Genomic DNA, 17,009 nt, shown 5'->3' on the forward strand with positions numbered 1-17,009 from the left:
AATAAATGACTTTTTGTTGAGGTATCATCAAAATAGAGCAAAGAATATTCTAGAAAGGGTTTCAAGAAGTGCATTTGTGTGTCTACTGAAAGGTTGCTACTGAAAACATTTGCATGGGATTTTTTGCTAAGTGGTCCTTGGGGAGAAATTCTAACTAATGTAAGTACCAAGAATATCTGCTCTTCTCATGATCAATGAATCCAAAGGTTAACTTAGCTTTTATTTTTTGCAAGGATGGCCAGAAAGTTGGACGATGGTTCTTTTTTTTTTTTTTATGAATATAATTTATTGTCAAATTGGCTTACATACAACACCCAGTGCTCATCCCAACAGGTGCCCTCCTCAATGCCCATCACCCATTTTCCCCTCTCCCCCCCTCACCCCCCATCCACTCTTAGTTTGTTCTCTGTATTTAATAGTCTCTTGTGGTTTGCCTCCCTCCCTCTCTGTTTGTATCTATTTTTTTTTTTCAAAAATATGGAACGCTTCACGAATTTATGTGTCATCCTTGTGCAGGGGCCATGCTAATCTTCTCTGTATCATTCCAATTTAGTGTATGAGCTACCGAAGCGAGCACTGGACAAGGGTTCTTAAGCTTAATATACAAAAAAATCGCCTGAGGAGCTAATTCTGAAACTCTTCTTGAGAGTGAGGAAGGAGATGTGACAAAATATCCAATTTAGAATAAAGTTTAGTCTGATCAAAAAAAAAAAATAAACTGTTCCTTTAGGTAGTGTTCAGTGTAGATAAAATTGCTTGGGACTGATCTCCCCTTATTTTCCTTCCTCGGATGGCTTATGGGTATATGAGGGGGTTGAGGTGTCTCTGTGGTAGCAGGCACACTGGTTTCAGACCCTTGTTCTCTACCATGCCTTTCACCCAGGCCTGTGGCCAGGACACCCAGTTCTACCTTCTACTGTTATGTCACTATGTCCCAACATGGCAGGTGCCTATCAGTCTGGCTCGCTCTCAGCTCAGATGCCCACATGCCATGGAGACTGAAGGGGATCAGAGGTGTCAACCCAGATCACCCTCTCTCTAGCCACATGGTGTGCTTTCTTAATTAAGCCGAGTGGCTGTATGTTGGTGTGGGGTTCTCTGCACAGTCACCTCCTTCTTGACTCCCAAGTGGAGAAAAAGAGGCAAGAGTCCCTTCTCTTCAAGGTTTCTTTCCTTATATAGGGCAATCGCCCTCGCTGAGTAAAAGTCTGGGAGGGGGACATCAAGAGACACAGGACCGAACACTTAAATCTGGTTTCTTTCTTCCTCTTTTGCTCCCTATAAATCCTGAAGCTGGAAATAGGGAAGTTTTTGTTTTTCTTTGCCTACATTTTGATCTCCTTCTACAATTGAGCAAGAGATTCTCCACCATTGCGTTCCTGGGTGGAAGTGGAATTTTCTCAATAGTAACAAGAACTCAACAGGCTTGGGTCCTCCCGGATTGGTTGTTGATATACCAAAGGAGGAAATAAAAGCGTTTGGGAAATCCTTTCTTTCTAAAAAATGCATGGCTCTTAAGCTTATTGACTTTCTGCTAAATCCTATTTCGGATGTCAGATGCTGAATATTACATCAGTATTTATTTTCATTTTTCTCTCTCTAACACATCTCTCCAAGCAGATGGGTTCTCTAAGACATGGACGTGGAGTTGCAAAACAAATAAAGCACATTAATAATTTAAAAATTGTCTCTAATATATACTGCTATATTATAAATGATAATAAAAGATAGGTATCAGAAAATACAAAGAAAAAAAAGAAAATGGCCTTGAAGGAGGGGAAGAAAAGTAAAAAATAAACTCTGAGCCCTCAAAACTGGTTTCTTCAGCCTTGGTTGCAATGCCAAGGGGCAATCCTAAAAGCATATATACACTGAGAAAGAATATCTATGCCTTATTTTAGTGCCCTAATTTGAATCGTACACCTATTGGTAGACATAAACTTTGAAAATTAGATGTAGATTACACTATGAGCTGGTTGTCTCTGACATGGTAAGAGACTCCAGGGTTGAGTTCAAGTATTGCTAGGAGTCTTAGGATGCTGGCAGGTAATCCCATTTCTTTGCTTCAATTTTTCTTCACGTTTACAAAGTTTGGTAAATCACTCTCTTATCTTTCTTGCTGACCTTAAAAGAATGCGGTGGAGGGGAAAAAAAAAATGAAGACTGGAGATCCCTTTAGAAAAAGATTGAGATATTTGATTAATTGCATCATTTAGTGTCACACATCAGGCAGTCTTCTCATTCGGTATCGTAGTAAAGGAACCCTTGCAAACCGGTGGGCGGTTAAAGACTTTGAAAAGAAGCAAGTCTCCCTTTTCCAGTGTTTCCCCTTCTAGTTTTGATGGAGGTTGAGATAAAAGGAGGTCTTAGGAACGCACAGTCATCGGATGGGTGGACGGAGCAGGAGGAAACCGCTGGCATGTGACATTAGGTGGCAGGTGATTCCAAATGGTAGCCAACCCTCAGCAAGGAAAAGCAGGACACTCTACAGCTAAAGAGTAACAGGAAAGATGTCAGAGCAGGCTGATTTCCATTGGGAGGGTTTATTATTTAGCCTTGTTCGTCCAGCCCATGTGGCTACAAAATCCTGGAAGATACTGGAAACTCTACAATTGGTTTCAAGATGGGCCCTCTCATTGCTCTGCTCTTCCAGATAGAATCCTTGTTTTGATCCAAGGTGGTTACCAGCTTTAAATGGCATCTTCACCATGACCGTGAGATGTGGTTTTTGTTCCTTTTGCGGTCTGCACGCTGATGTCTACATCAGCTTTACCCTGGTCTCCATTTTCTCTCTCCAAAATCCCTGCCTTGTCCTCTTCAGATCCAAACCTTTTCTCCCCCAAGTGTTTTTGTAGCCATAAGGACATGCCATCCTCCCTCCCCCACTTTTTTTTTTTTTTTTTTTTTGGTTAAAAAATACTGTAACAAAGCGAGGCCATGGATGTACTCTGGTGTCATGGTTTGTAAACGAGAATTTTTTTTTTAAAAAGATGCCTTTCCTGATGAATCCATTATTGTAGTTTTGGTTTAAAAGAAAAAAAATTGATGACACGGTGGAGTCTCCTTTTCTCCCAAGCACCTCTGATCCCAGTGTACAAATAATGTTTATATTCCAGTTCACAGGGGAAAAAAAAAGAACGTGAAAATATTTCATTGAAAGCTGACAGCTTTAACGAACTTTAAAGGTTAACCCTGGTGCTAGTTAACATATCTATTCATGTCTCCATCAGTCTATTGAATTACTCAGCTGAACACGCACACAAAAGCAAAACTTAAAAAAAAAAATACCCAGAAAGCCAACATTAATAATTCATAAATACTGGAGGCTGGTGACTGACAATTTTCCCCCTACTGTGTTGAAGTCTGTTAAGAACTGAATCCTGATAGCTCCTAAGTTACTTTAGAAACTCAGTGAGCAACCCTGTCCAAGAATGTTAATGTTTCTGTAAGTGGTTAGCTACCGAAACAGTGGATTTTTATCCCCTCAAGCACTTGTTCATGTCCCTTTGGATTAGTATAAGGTACAGCTTTTCATGAGATGTTTAACTGACAGTTTTTATATTTGAATTTCTCAAGCATCTGCAGACCATAAAGAACTCCAAATTCAGCCATAATCCTCTGTTACAAAGGAAATCGGCATTTTTGAACAGATTCCAGATACCAATTATAGCATTAATGAGGATATACAATCGCGTTGTCTGCTTCGGCAGGGTTAGAAGCAATGTTGTTCCTGACAGAGCTGGCCTGACTCAGAATTCACCGCTCTCCTTCCGCCATGTGCATAAAAACGTGCTTTCCAAACCTTCCCATTAAGGAGAGGAGCTATCAGGATGACTGGGTGGCTCCGGTGGTTAAGAGTCCTACTCTTGATTCCAGCTCAGGTCATGATCTCGTGGCTCGTGAGTTTGAGCCCTGCCTTGGGCTTTGAGCTGACAGCGCAAATCCTGTTTAGAATTCTCTCTCTCTCTCTCTCTCTCTCTGTCTCTGCTGCTCCCTTGCTCATGCATACATGCTCGCTCTCTCTCTCTCAAGAGTAAATAAACTAATTAAAAAAAAATAAAAACAATAGGAGCTATTAACATCTTTAGGGTTTAACCATTTTCCTGGGGACACAAGGGACAAATCACTGTCTGTTGCCTGACAACGAGTTGATTTCAAGCTCTCGTATCAGAATAAACATTCAGGCTTGATGTTATTAGAAAGATTTAGCAAAGAGTTCCCATGGAGGACTGAGATGGGGGCTCTGCATGTTCTCCTGCTGGTGCCAGCTGGCTTTCTCACCTGGCTTTGCTTCAAAAGGGCTCCAAGGCTGTTATTTCTACCACTCGTGGCTGATATTTCTACCACTCGGCAATGATTAAACTCTCTTTTATGTTTTCCATTCAGAGTTTTTAATTGTCTGCCACGCCTGCCCTTTAGGAAGGCAAGGGGAGGCGAAGGGGTCTTCTCAGACCTGGGGATGGTTGGCATGAGGTTTGCTATGAGTCCTCACAAGGCAGCTTCTAAATAGGAAACTATGGTGGGAGCCCAATGTTAAAACTCTTCCTTGGCTTCCTAAACTTCAGGGTTAAAAATCGTTTTGTATGAGGGGTAGTTGGAGAAATAACCCAATATCTGCCTTGATTGGTAACAAGCTTGTTTCTGTTTCTTACACTGTAGTCATGGCAACAACCAGAAACTGTTACATTAACTGAAGTCCTTCCTCCTTAAAATCTTAGTCTGGTGAACAGCCACTAAAGGACATGAGTTTCAAGATTTGTCTGTTGCGCAGTAGAAACTCATAAATAACTGATTCACTCAAGGCATTGGCTTCTGTATTAAGCAATAAATAAGGCCCCAAATATATACTGAGCGCTTTCCTCTATGGAGGCCTTCGCCAGGTATGATGACTATGTTAGTCGTTTGTCATGGAGGAAGTTTGAAATCCTGCACTGCTGATTAATGACCATGTGAGTGTGGACAAGCGTCGAAGCCTCCTGAGCTTCTGTTTTCTTGCCTGAAAATTGAGGATAATAATATTTATCTGATAGGGTTGCAGAGCAGTTTTATTTATTTATTTATTTATTTATTTATTTTTTTAATTTTTTTTTCAACGTTTTTTATTTATTTTTGGGACAGAGAGAGACAGAGCATGAACGGGGGAGGGGCAGAGAGAGAGGGAGACACAGAATTGGAAACAGGCTCCAGGCTCTAAGCCATCAGCCCAGAGCCTGACGCGGGGCTCGAACCCACGGACCGCGAGATCGTGACCTGGCTGAAGTCGGACGCTTAACCGACTGCGCCACCCAGGCGCCCCGAGCAGTTTTAAATAAGATAATGTAGAGGAAACATCTAGCAGAATTAACAGTAAGTTCTGTTTTCCTTTCCTTAGAGAATTGGTACAGTCTTTTCAAAGGTAGTGTGTGTGTGTGTGTGTGTGTGTGTGTGAGTGTGTGTGTGTGTGTGTGTGTGTATTACTTTACTGTAATCTTGTGAAGGAGAAAAATCAGACTTTGATTACTTTGATTACTTTTCTATTTGGCAGATGAAAAAAATCTAGGCACAATCAAGTTACATGAGTTGTCCACATCTGTAGCTAATTCAGAACTGGCAATTGTGTACAAATTGTCTTCTTTATAGTATTTCCTTGAGTATGTATTGACTTTTTGTACCCCCTTATAAGGAAGTCCACATTAAATAATAAATACCTCACTCCTAAGTATTTCAATCAAACTTTGTCGTTAGGGTAAAGGTTATAGGTGAATTTAGCAGAAGGAGGAAAAATGTTTCAAAGAACGCTGGTGTGATATTTAGTGATTTCTACTTTTTGATGGAAAGATTTTAGTAGTTTACTAACTAATAATTATTTTGGGCCTGCTAAGTTTCAGGAGCTGTGTTAAGTGCTATGCAAATATTAACTTTTTAGCTTCTTGCAGCAATCCTATGATACTGATACTTCCCAGCACCCCTGTTTTACAGGTGAGGAAACAGAAATGTGGAAAGACTGAGTAAACAGCACCACATTCCCCATGTAGTGGGTGGCAAAGCCGTCTTTCAAACCCAGGAATTGTAATCAGGATTCACAGTACTTAATGCACAAATGTTGCTTCCCAATTGTTTATATGAAATATGAAATTAGTGATGGTAAAGGAGACAATAATGCCTCAATGTGTTTGTGACTTTGACTTTCCTTGAGGTTTAATTTCAAAGTTCATTAGAAAAAAGGAAAAATTTCAAGTAATTCAACTAATGCTCATTCTGGTCTATACGGATTTTTATTTTTATAATTTGCCTTTAATCTTTTATTTAATGAATAGAAATCTTAACCAAAATTGAATGACAGGTCAGACAAATGCAATGGTACAGATGATCTACCTTTTGTATCTAAGACTATGTTCACTTTCTTATAAAAAGAGGATATTAATTATAATTTTGTTTCTAAACCCAAATTTAATTAATACGGACTTTGTCATAGCGTTTCCTCACCTATCCAGAATTCTTACCTACATGGAATTGTATCTTTTATTAAAGCTTTATCAATACTTTTTTCTTGAATTTTCTGTTCACTCTCTGTAACCCACAGAGACTCATAGGACAAGTGGTTCAATCATTATTTCTCAGCCTGATAATATTTTAGCAGGCTTAACTTTGAAATCCAGAATGCTCTTCTGCATTTAAAACAATCTATTTGCTTTTCTTTTTCCTTTGAAGACTCAAGGCAGCTTGTAACACAGCAAACCAGAAAGAAATAAAATACCAGGATCAGATAAAAAGAAAAGCATAATTATACACATCATAAGACTCAAACCTTGTTGCCATAGCTGGTGTGTGAGTTTGGCTCTAAGCCATTATATAATTCCTTGAGGGCAGTGAATGATGTAATAAACACTGACCTCAATTACATTTTTATAACTTATAAAACACTAAGTTTCATATGGCTTGCCTATATGATGGGATTTGATAAAAGCTGAAGGTAAACATTGCTCTCTTAGGGATGCCCTAACGTGTACCAAAATGTCCCTTTCCAGTAGCTCAGCTTACGTCAAGGATACAAGTACCTAGAAAAGTCAGTAAGTTGGATAAATACTTTTAAAAACTTTTTTTCTCTATATTATAGATACTTTGCAAAGACCTCATGAACGTTCTCTCCCAAATTTATAAAACACATAGAAAAAAATACAAAGTAACATAAACACTTAGTAATCTCTCTCTCTACTCTCCTTTTCTTCCCTTTCCCTAATAACTGGTATTAACAGTTGCTGTGCTTTAGTCCATTCCACAGTAGACAATGCAAAAAATGCTATTTCCACTGGTTTAAAATTTTTTCTTTTTTCTTAAAGATGTATGACTGAGCTGGGGTTAAAGTATGCAAAATAACTAGAGTTAACGGTCAGTGAGAAGGAAGAGAAACAAGGGCCAACTGGAGCTGATATTTTTTGTCCTGAGGTTATCTGCTGAAGTCTGGAGGCTAGGCCCTAGGTTCTGAAGTTCCATATGTGGGGAACAGGAGACAGGCTTGTAATCCAAGGAGAATGGGATGGAAGATCAGCACCTTGGACATAAACCTGAAGTCAAAACTCTCACCTGGTACCTTAAGGAAGTGTATGTCCTTCATAAGGAGACTTGGCCTGTTTTGTCTTTGATGAGAAAAATAGTGTTCTCAGAGAACTTGGGGGGAAAAAAAGGCACACTCACCATTATAGCTGGAAAAACTCACCAGTTAGAAAAATCCCAGGTTGTTAGTAGTGCCAGGCTCATCTAGAAAACAAACAAACATGAGTTCTATCTGGAGGGATGCATAAAGCATAAACTCAAACAGAAGAGGCACAGAGCTTTTGACAGTTTCATGGTGCTCGGAAGGCAAGAATTGGAATTCATTGCTCTTCAAAATGAGGAACTCTGAAAAGTGCCCCAGGCTTTAAATTGAGTCTCTTGAGGGCTAAAGTCTCAGAATAAAGATAAACTGAAAATAGACTCCATCTTCCAAAAACTGACACCAAATTCCAAATCATCTTCATCTCTGATTGGATAAAGATGATCAACCCCTCATTCAACTGCTTGTCTGAAAAATAGTAAATTATCTCTGAAGGAAGAAAACATCATTTAAAACTTACACATTTTAAAGATACATTATGTCAGACATTCAAAAAAATTTACCTGATATGCCAAGAGGACTACTTACTGAAAACCAAGAGGAAAAACAGAAAAGATATAGACTCACAGGTAATCCAGGTACTGGAATTAATATCTTTAGAAATAGGTGGATAGAGAATTTCACCAGAGAATTACAACCTATAAAAAATAATGCAGAGGGAATTCTATCACTGCAAAATTTATGAACTGAAATTAAGTACTCAATAGATTGATTTAACAGGAGATTAGATAAAGCAGGAGAGAAAATTAGGGTAATCATTAAAAGAATCATAAAAGGAGGCATAACTAAAAGCTAACAAAGGGGAAAAATTGAATAATAAAAGCTACTTGATAAATCCAAAAGAAAGCAAGAAGAAGAGAAGATGGAATAAAGGACAGGAAACAAATAAGAGAGGTTTAAGCCGACATATTTCAAGAATTACCTTTAATAGAGATGGAGCAAACACTCCAATTAAAAGACTGTCATAGTCAGACTGGGTCAAAAATGAATCAAATAGGTTTTACATGACTTTAATATATGACACACAAAGAATGGAAGTGTAGAGGAACTGACCAGAAGGAGCTGGTGGGCTGTATTCACGTTAGTACAGCTAATAACAGGTAAAGTGTGCTTCAAAGAATACGGATCGTTAGAAAGAAAAAAGAGGAACACACGGTGATGAAAAAGAGTCAAACCGCCAGAAATATATAATAATTCCAATTTGGTATAACTCAGATAGCGACACCTGAAAATGTACGAAGCAAAATTGACAAAATTAGAGTGAAAACGAGACAAATGCACTATCATGCTAGAAGTTTTCACTGACACGGTATAGACACAAAAATTCAGTAAGAACAGAGACAACACGCACAACATGATTTTCTAATTTGGCCCAATTAGCAATCATAGAACGCGACACTTTTCAGGTACACATGGAACATTATCCAAAATTGACTATGTAAAGCCATATGGGCCGTAAAGTAAGTCTCAACAACAAATGATTGAAATAAGGAGTGTGTTCTCTGGTTATAAGAGAATTATGATAAAAATTGATAGTAAAAAGGTATCTTGAAAATCCTCAAATATTTGAAATTAAGCAGTTCTCTTTTAAAATAAACCAAAGGTGAAAAAGTTATGACACTGGAAATTAGAAATATTTTAAGCTGATCATTAATAAAAGCATCATATATTAACACATGAGGGATACAACTAAAGCCATGCTTATAAGGGAAATTAGAGTTTTCGATGTGTACATTAGACAAGAAGAGAGGCTGGAAAGCCAAAGATCTGAGCATCTGTATGAAGGTGTTAAAATACAAACAGCAAATTAAAACCAGAGATAGTGGAAAGGAGAAAGTCTAAAACAGAGAGTAAATTAATAAAATATATATGTATAATAGAAAATATCAACCAAAAATTTGACCCTTTAAAAAGATAAAAAAATTTTCATAATCCTATGACAGAACTATCTGATAAAGAAAAAAGAGACAAATACAAATTACCAATATTAGGAGTGAAAAAAGGGACATTATTACAGATCATACAGTCATTAAAAACTCATAACAGAGTATTATAAACAAGTTTATTCCCATATATGTAAAAATTCAGGTTAAATAGATGAACTTGTAAAAAACTACAGTATACCACATGGAGTCCAGAAAAGATATAATATTTGAAAAGTTTTATATCAATTAAGGAAACTGAATCCACAGATAAACACTTTTCACAAATAACTCTCTGGGCCTAGATGGTATCACTTCCAATTTTTTCCAAATATTTAAGGAAGAAATAAATAATCAATTTTTAGACAATCTTTTCCAAAAATTGGAAAACAGGAAGCACCTCCCTATACTTTTTATGTGTCCAACATATAAGATTGATACTTAATTGGACAAAGACAACAAAACATATAAAAATTATAAGTCAATGTCTTGAACATAGATGCAAAACCACTAAACAAAAAATATTTAAATATCAAGTCTAGTGAAAAAGCTAGGAAAAGCTAATACATCACAGCCAAGTTATTTATTCAAAAAACAAAAGATTAAAACATTTGAAATAATTGAAATTAAAAGTTAACCAAATAAAGAAGGAAATCATATAGTTAATACAGGCAGAAAAAACATTTGATAAATTAAAAACGGCTCATGTTAGAAGCATTTAATAGCAACTAGCAAACTAATAATAAAGGAAAACATTCTCAACCTGATGAAGAGTATTGCTATGTACTGAATGTTGGCTCCCAAATTCATATTTTGAAATCTTAATGCCTCATATGATGGCGTTAGGAAATGAGGCATTTCAGAAATGATTAAAGTCTTTATAGGAAAGGCCCAAGGGAGTTCCTTTGTGCCTCCCACCATGTGAGAACACAGTAAGAAGTTGTCAGTCTGTAACCCACAAGAGGGCTTTTATCAGAACCTGACCATGCTGACACCCTGAATTTGGACTTCCAGCCCCTAGAATCATAGGAAATAATTTTCTGTTGTTTATAAGCTACCCAGTCTTTGGTATTTTTGTATAGCAGCTCAAATAGACCGAGACAAATATTCTCCAAAATACCTATATCCAGCCTCATACTTAATGTTGAGATGTTGAAGGCTTCCCCTATTATATCAGGAACAACACAGGGTCCTAGCTCCTGAAAGCAGACAAGGGAAAAAAAATTTATATATGTGTATATATATATATATATATATATACACACACATATATATATATGTGTGTATATATACACACACACACATATATATGTGTATATATATATATATATATATAATGAAATAAAATTTCACTGTTCCCTGATGACATGTGAACATAGAACATCCAAAAGAATTTAAAAGTGAACTTAGTGAAACACTGAATAAAATGCCAAGATACAGGGTGCCTGGGTGGCTCAGTTGGTTGAATATCCAACTCTTAATTTTGGCATGTGTCATGGGGTCAAGACCCGTGTTGGAAAGTGGACTGCTGATCTAAAATGTATACGAAAACATAAAGGGGTAAAATTAGCTAAGGTGATGTTGAAGAACAGGAACAAAACTGCAGGACTATACTACAAGATATCAAGATTTATCATAAAGTTGTTATAACTAAGATAGTATGATATTGATATAAAGATAATCAGTGAAACAACAGAGTCCAAAAGTGACCCACCTATATAAGGTCACTTGATTTATGATAAAGATTATACTTCAGATCTGTGGGGGAAAGAATGGTCTTTTCAATAAATGGTGCAGAGTCCATCAGGTATACAGATTTAGAAAAAGAATATTACGCCTACCCTACACTGTATTGTAGACAAAAAAAAAAAAGTGAAGGCAAAACAATTCTTGATTAATGATAAGTCTAAACAGGGAAGGTGAAACAATAAAAGTTCTGAGGATTGTAGAGACTAGAACTTCTTAGTTGTGTTTAAAGCACACCAGAGAGATGCAACCAATTCCAGAGATTCTGTCCAAAGTGAAAGGGTGGACAGGTGGGAGAGGTGGGGGAGAAGGGAGGAGACAGGAGGGGAGGGGAGGAAGAGAGGAACCCTACTTGGTTTCTGTCATCTTTAATCTCCCACCGGAGCTTACCTTGCTAGACGAAGGTAAAAGTCCGTTGTCAAGGAAGCTTGGAAATACAGCCGACCAGGGGAACCAAGAGAAACAGATCTGAGAGTAGACCAAAAACCAAAACAAAACAGAACAAAACCTGAAAGCAAATTAAACAAACAAAAAAACAAACAAACAAAAACCGCCTGACATGATCAAGTTCAAAAGACAAACATCAGTCAAGAAATAGGAGATGAAGCCCAAGTCAGAAGATGGGAAGATGTAGAAATGAGACAGACAGAAGGGAACAGAAATCATCTGTGAAATAAGAGATTCCATGCTAATTACAGCAAATGAAGTAATGGGATCAAATGGGCTGTTTTACGTATGTTTCACACACAGGCTGATCAGGTATGTGAATTCTACCTTGGATGTCATAGGGGCTTCTCTCCACTGTGAGTTTTCCCACCTGCTTCATTTCTTGAGTTGGATTTGTTAGAGTGAACAAATACTAAGAGGGAATAGTAGTTCACGATGTTTTAAAATGTCAGTCATCTTCATTATTGGTTTGGATGAATCTGTTCCATATGAGATGAATCAGAAAGCTCATGGATGGAATAGGATAATTACTAAAAATAAATTTATTTTTTAAATCCTCCTACTATTATTATCTTTTATTCTAACTTTTAAAAATTCCATTCGATTTTATTTTTAAAAGAACCACCTATTGGAAATTTTAAATCTATCTATGTCTATATATTTCTGTGTCTGAATATGCTGTATATATACTCTGAAGGGTAACAAGAAGTTGAATAGTTTGGGGTGCCTGGGTGGCTCAGTCGGTTGAGCGTCCGACTTCGGCTCAGGTCATGATCTCACAGTCCTCGAGTTCAAGTCCCGCGTCGGGCCCTGTGCTGACAGCTCAGAGCCTGGAGCCTGCTTTGGATTCTGTGTCTCCCTCTCTCTCTGCCCCTCTCCCGTTCATGCTCTGTCTCTCTCACTCTTAAAAATGAATAAATGTTAAAAAAAAATTTAAAAAAAATAAAAGAAAAAATAAAAGAAAAAGAAGTCGAATAGTTAGTGTTGACAATGAACTGAGTATAATCCTTGACTCTTATTCAGCCTTTAAATCGTTAGTATGAGCTGAGGGAAGGAAAAAACCAACAAAACTCCAAACTGGTTCCAAGAATGGCTTTCCTTTTTAGCCAGTGTTACATTTTTCACAGGATGGGGGAAAAAGCTTTAGTGGCGGCATGCTGGTCTCGGGTAATACTTTTTAGTAATGCAAGAGCTTAGTTGGCTGGGTAACTTGATTACTCTGGAGGGCATGCTATTAGCAGAATGGGAAGGAATCAAAAGAAAAAAAATTTACATTAAGGCCACAGACATGCCATACAATGCAATTACTTCAGGTTTTATATCCAAAAAGCTATTATACCTCCCCCCTCCCCACTCTTTTAGCACTGTGGTATTCTGGTAAGGGGCTTTATAAGAGGCAAGAAATGGATGCTAGCCCAGAAAAACCCAAGAGATTATTTTGTGAATGAAAAAGGCCTGAAGCTGGGAATAAGTCCATATGGATTTTTCTTTTTAGCTCTTTCCAATGAATTGCGGTTATCCATGGCTAATCAATTCACTTCTTTTTGCCTTAGTTTTCACATGGAAATGATCATTCTAGTTTTTTAGCTCAGAAATGCTATACGCATCAAAGAGACAATCGGTACAAAATGCTTTTGTATACCTGACAGGAAAGTGCAGGAGAGTGTCCTTCCAAATCATTACCTGGAATCTCACGGTTACTTCTCAGCAGACATTGTTATGAGGGAAGAGCATTTTGGAGTTGGTAGCAGTCAGGACAGGTTAGGTTATGCTGTGGTAACAGATCAGTCCCCACATCTTAGTAGCTTAACAAGCAAAGGATTTAATTTTCATCCATTCAGTGCATCCCACACGGGTGTCCTACGTGGGTCTACAGTGGAAAGCTTTGCTCCAGTTACTCAGATCCCGGCTAAAGAAGCCCACCATCTTGTGTGGCTGCGACCTCAGAAGCATGGTTTCCAGGGTCTCTGTGAGAGGGGAAAGGAGAGCATAGAGCACTCACACCTGCTCTTCAGAGCCTTGGCCAAAAATGGCACAAATCTCTCTCACTCGTGAGCCCATCGCGTGACTCGATTTACCTGCAAGCGGCCAGAAAATGTCCCATGTGCCTAGGAAGGAGCAGAAAACCACAGAGGGGTGAGCACTGAGCTCTTACCCACAGTCAATTAGAACTCATGATTGAAATATGCAGAGGGGCTCATCAGAAGGGAGCTTTTTACAAATGAGGTGGACCTTTATCACTTCACTCATGTACATCAACACAGCACATTTCACTCCTGTTTTGGTGGGTGGCCAACCAAAGATTCCTGGGGTTTTAAGGTGAGGCATCTGCACAGATTCAAATTCTCACCTTAAGTGTTAGACTCTGAGCTGTGACCTCTGCTTCCACCAGGAAATCTTAACGAGTAGTTTCTCCTTCTAGGAGCCTGTTCTTGTGTTCTGGCTGGAGACAACAGGACCAAAGCCAAGTCAAGGTCTTGAAATTTAAAACAGAGACACAGCTAGTCTTGAGTTTGCTGAGCAGCTTTGAATCCTACATTAATCTAGGTACGTGTACTGCGGGAACTATTTTATAAGCAAGTAACAGAGCTACTTAATGTAAAAAGCGCCTAGCACAGTTCCTGGCATGTCCATAGTAGGTGCTCAATAAATGGCCCTGGTACTCCCTTTACAAAGGAAGTAAGACTCATCCTGGTTTCTATATATGAATATATTTATTGAGATTCTCAGGTAATGATATGCTTCTTACTCCTTTACTTCTGTCTTTCCATTTTTATAATTATGAAGCTATTAAAGCTTCTATTGAAAGGTAGGATTTTATTATAAGCCATGCCCTGGAGGTACGGCAGTGGACAAAACTGCCAAAGTTCCCATTTGTGCCTTGTGGTCAAGGTGTTTGGCAGCAATGAGGACAGAGAGCAAACGAATAAACGAGCAGGTAAAATATCAATGAGATGTGTTAGGGAGAGAATTAAGGGCAGGGGTGACATACAGAGTGACTTCAGAGAGGTGATGGATCAGCCTGGTTTCCTATGGAAAACAGAGGCAGTACGAGCATTGTGGAAATAAGAAGTTAAGTGAATGTGGAAGGACCTGGACAGCGGAGGTCTGGAAAGCTTCAGACTGGGCGTCAGAGAAGCAATCGCTGGCCCATGTGAAAAAGCCGAGATCAAAGGAAAGTTCAAGAAGTAGCACAAGACTGACTCTTGAAGCTGGTCTTCTAGGGCTGTGATGTGAGGCTGACTCTCCCAGCCTCCCCCAAATAATGACCTCTGTTTTCTAAATCTTGCTCAAATTCCTTGCCACGGGGAAGCCTAAGGCAGAAATACACAGAAAAGGGGATTCTGGGAAATGTAGTTCTTAGCCTTAGGTGGGCGTGGGGGTTTGGTGGTCAGCAGATGGCAGACAATTTAGCATCAATGATAAGGATGACATTTAAGCTGGGATCTGATGACGGGGAGTCCACTCTCTGGGATGTTAGGGAAACACATTCCAGACAGAGGGAACAGCAAGCACAAAGGCGCCAAAGCTAGAGAGAGTTTCCTGTGTTTTCTGGAAACATCCAGGAGGCCAACGTGGCTGGAGATGAGTGAGAGAAGAATGGAAGGAGAGGGACTGGGGGACGAGCGGAGGAAAGGAGTCATGCGGGGGTCCTTTCAGCTATAGTGGGCCCATTAGGGGGTCTATGTGTCTGGCTGGCTTGTGCCTGAGTCTTGTGGACAAAGTGTTGGTGGTAGGAGCTGAAGGGGCTGCTTAGAAAGGGCCACTCTGTGAGACCTGAGGGTGCATGCCTTTCTGCTTTGGCATCAGGCAGTGCAGACAGACACGGAGCAGGGCGAAGGGCGTTCATTCACCGCAGCGTCGCCAGAATACAACAGGGTTTCGTGTGCCGAGAATGCAGTCCTGTACCGGAGGCTGGAGACAAGACATTTGGGAGCACCTGGAGACGGTTCCTTTGGAAAAGACATCGATGTTTTTACAGTTGAAAAGAACCATGGTGTCAGAAGGGAGGTGCTGCGTAGCGGGTTTGAATCGTCAACTGACAGATTCAGAAGCAAATGTGAGAACTCTCATCCAGAAATAAGCGGATGAAAAAATAGGACAAAACTTTGAGAGGGGAGGTGAAGGTCCAGTGAAATATGGGTTATTGAATGTTAGGGTGGCTCCATTGTCCTCAAAGCCTGGGTAAAAGCCACGGGGAAACTCAGGTTACATTGACTAAGCCCTTGTCTGAATATTTTAGAAAGCTAAAGGATATTCATTTCCCTTTGGGAATTCAGTGATTTCCTTCCCATTAGATTCATACGCTTCATTGAACCAAGTAGGTCGCTTGGAGTCTTTATTCATCATAATTTCAAACGCAAAAGCTATAGTTTTAGACAGTTCTGTTCTCCTAAAAACATGCTGGCCAGAGTTAAAACAAAGTCAGGTTGGTCTGTGCCCCATTGTCATGACAGTTCTTGGGTAACAAGATGGCTCCAGTGTGCCCATACGTCTCTCCTTCCCATTGTCTGAAATGCACTTGGCCTGTTGTTACAGTCGAACCACAGTTGCCCACGGTGATAATTGCTCATTAAGACTCCCGTATTGGCTTCCTTACCTTTTCTATCTCACTTCTGCAGTCCCCTACTAGTGCTCACTGCGATCACCTCCCAAATAAACCACTTGTATGCAAATCTGAGTCTCATTGCCATTCTGGGTGGAAAACCTAGCCAAAGCCAACAATCACAGCTGAATGTACGGAGGGTATGCTAGGTGCCAGGTGCTACACAATTCTCATCTAATTGCTAAAACAACCCTCGGAGGTACGTATTTTATCATTATCATCCCCATTATACACATGAGGAAAACGAGGGGCAGAGTGGTAATGCAATTTACTTATGGTCACCTAGCCGGAACATGGTAGAGCCCGGAATGCACAGGACCCTGATTTTATTGCCATCCCTCCTTCACCAATTTCTGATCAATTTTGTTCCTTTTGGCATCCCATAGGAAAATATTTAATCTCTTTGTCATCCTACTTTCTAAAAATTGCTCCCCACACACTTCCTTCCTCATTATAACATATAATAATATGGTGCTGTTTTTATAAAATCCCCCTAATCTGAGCACTTCTGTAGAAGCATATATTACTGCTGATGGTAATAACAGGCCACCAGCCTCACCAACATCTTAATGTTCCTCACACTTACCAAAGAATGCCTTGATTGATGTATTTCCCCCTGAAGCTCTTGAGACTTGTCTGCTTCTGTGTGAGAGGC

General features: G+C 39.2%; 1 non-coding gene across 1 annotated transcript; it reads right to left on the minus strand.

Moving 5' to 3' along the window:
- Positions 1-471: 471 nt before the first annotated feature.
- Positions 472-577, minus strand: LOC122233364. The gene has a single exon (XR_006210913.1). It is a non-coding gene; the product is annotated as a U6 spliceosomal RNA (small nuclear RNA).
- Positions 578-17,009: the final 16,432 nt, after the last annotated feature.

The sequence above is a fragment of the Panthera tigris genome, chromosome D4 (genome assembly GCF_018350195.1).
Source record: "Panthera tigris isolate Pti1 chromosome D4, P.tigris_Pti1_mat1.1, whole genome shotgun sequence".
In the NCBI taxonomy this organism is placed as follows: Eukaryota; Metazoa; Chordata; class Mammalia; order Carnivora; family Felidae; genus Panthera; species Panthera tigris.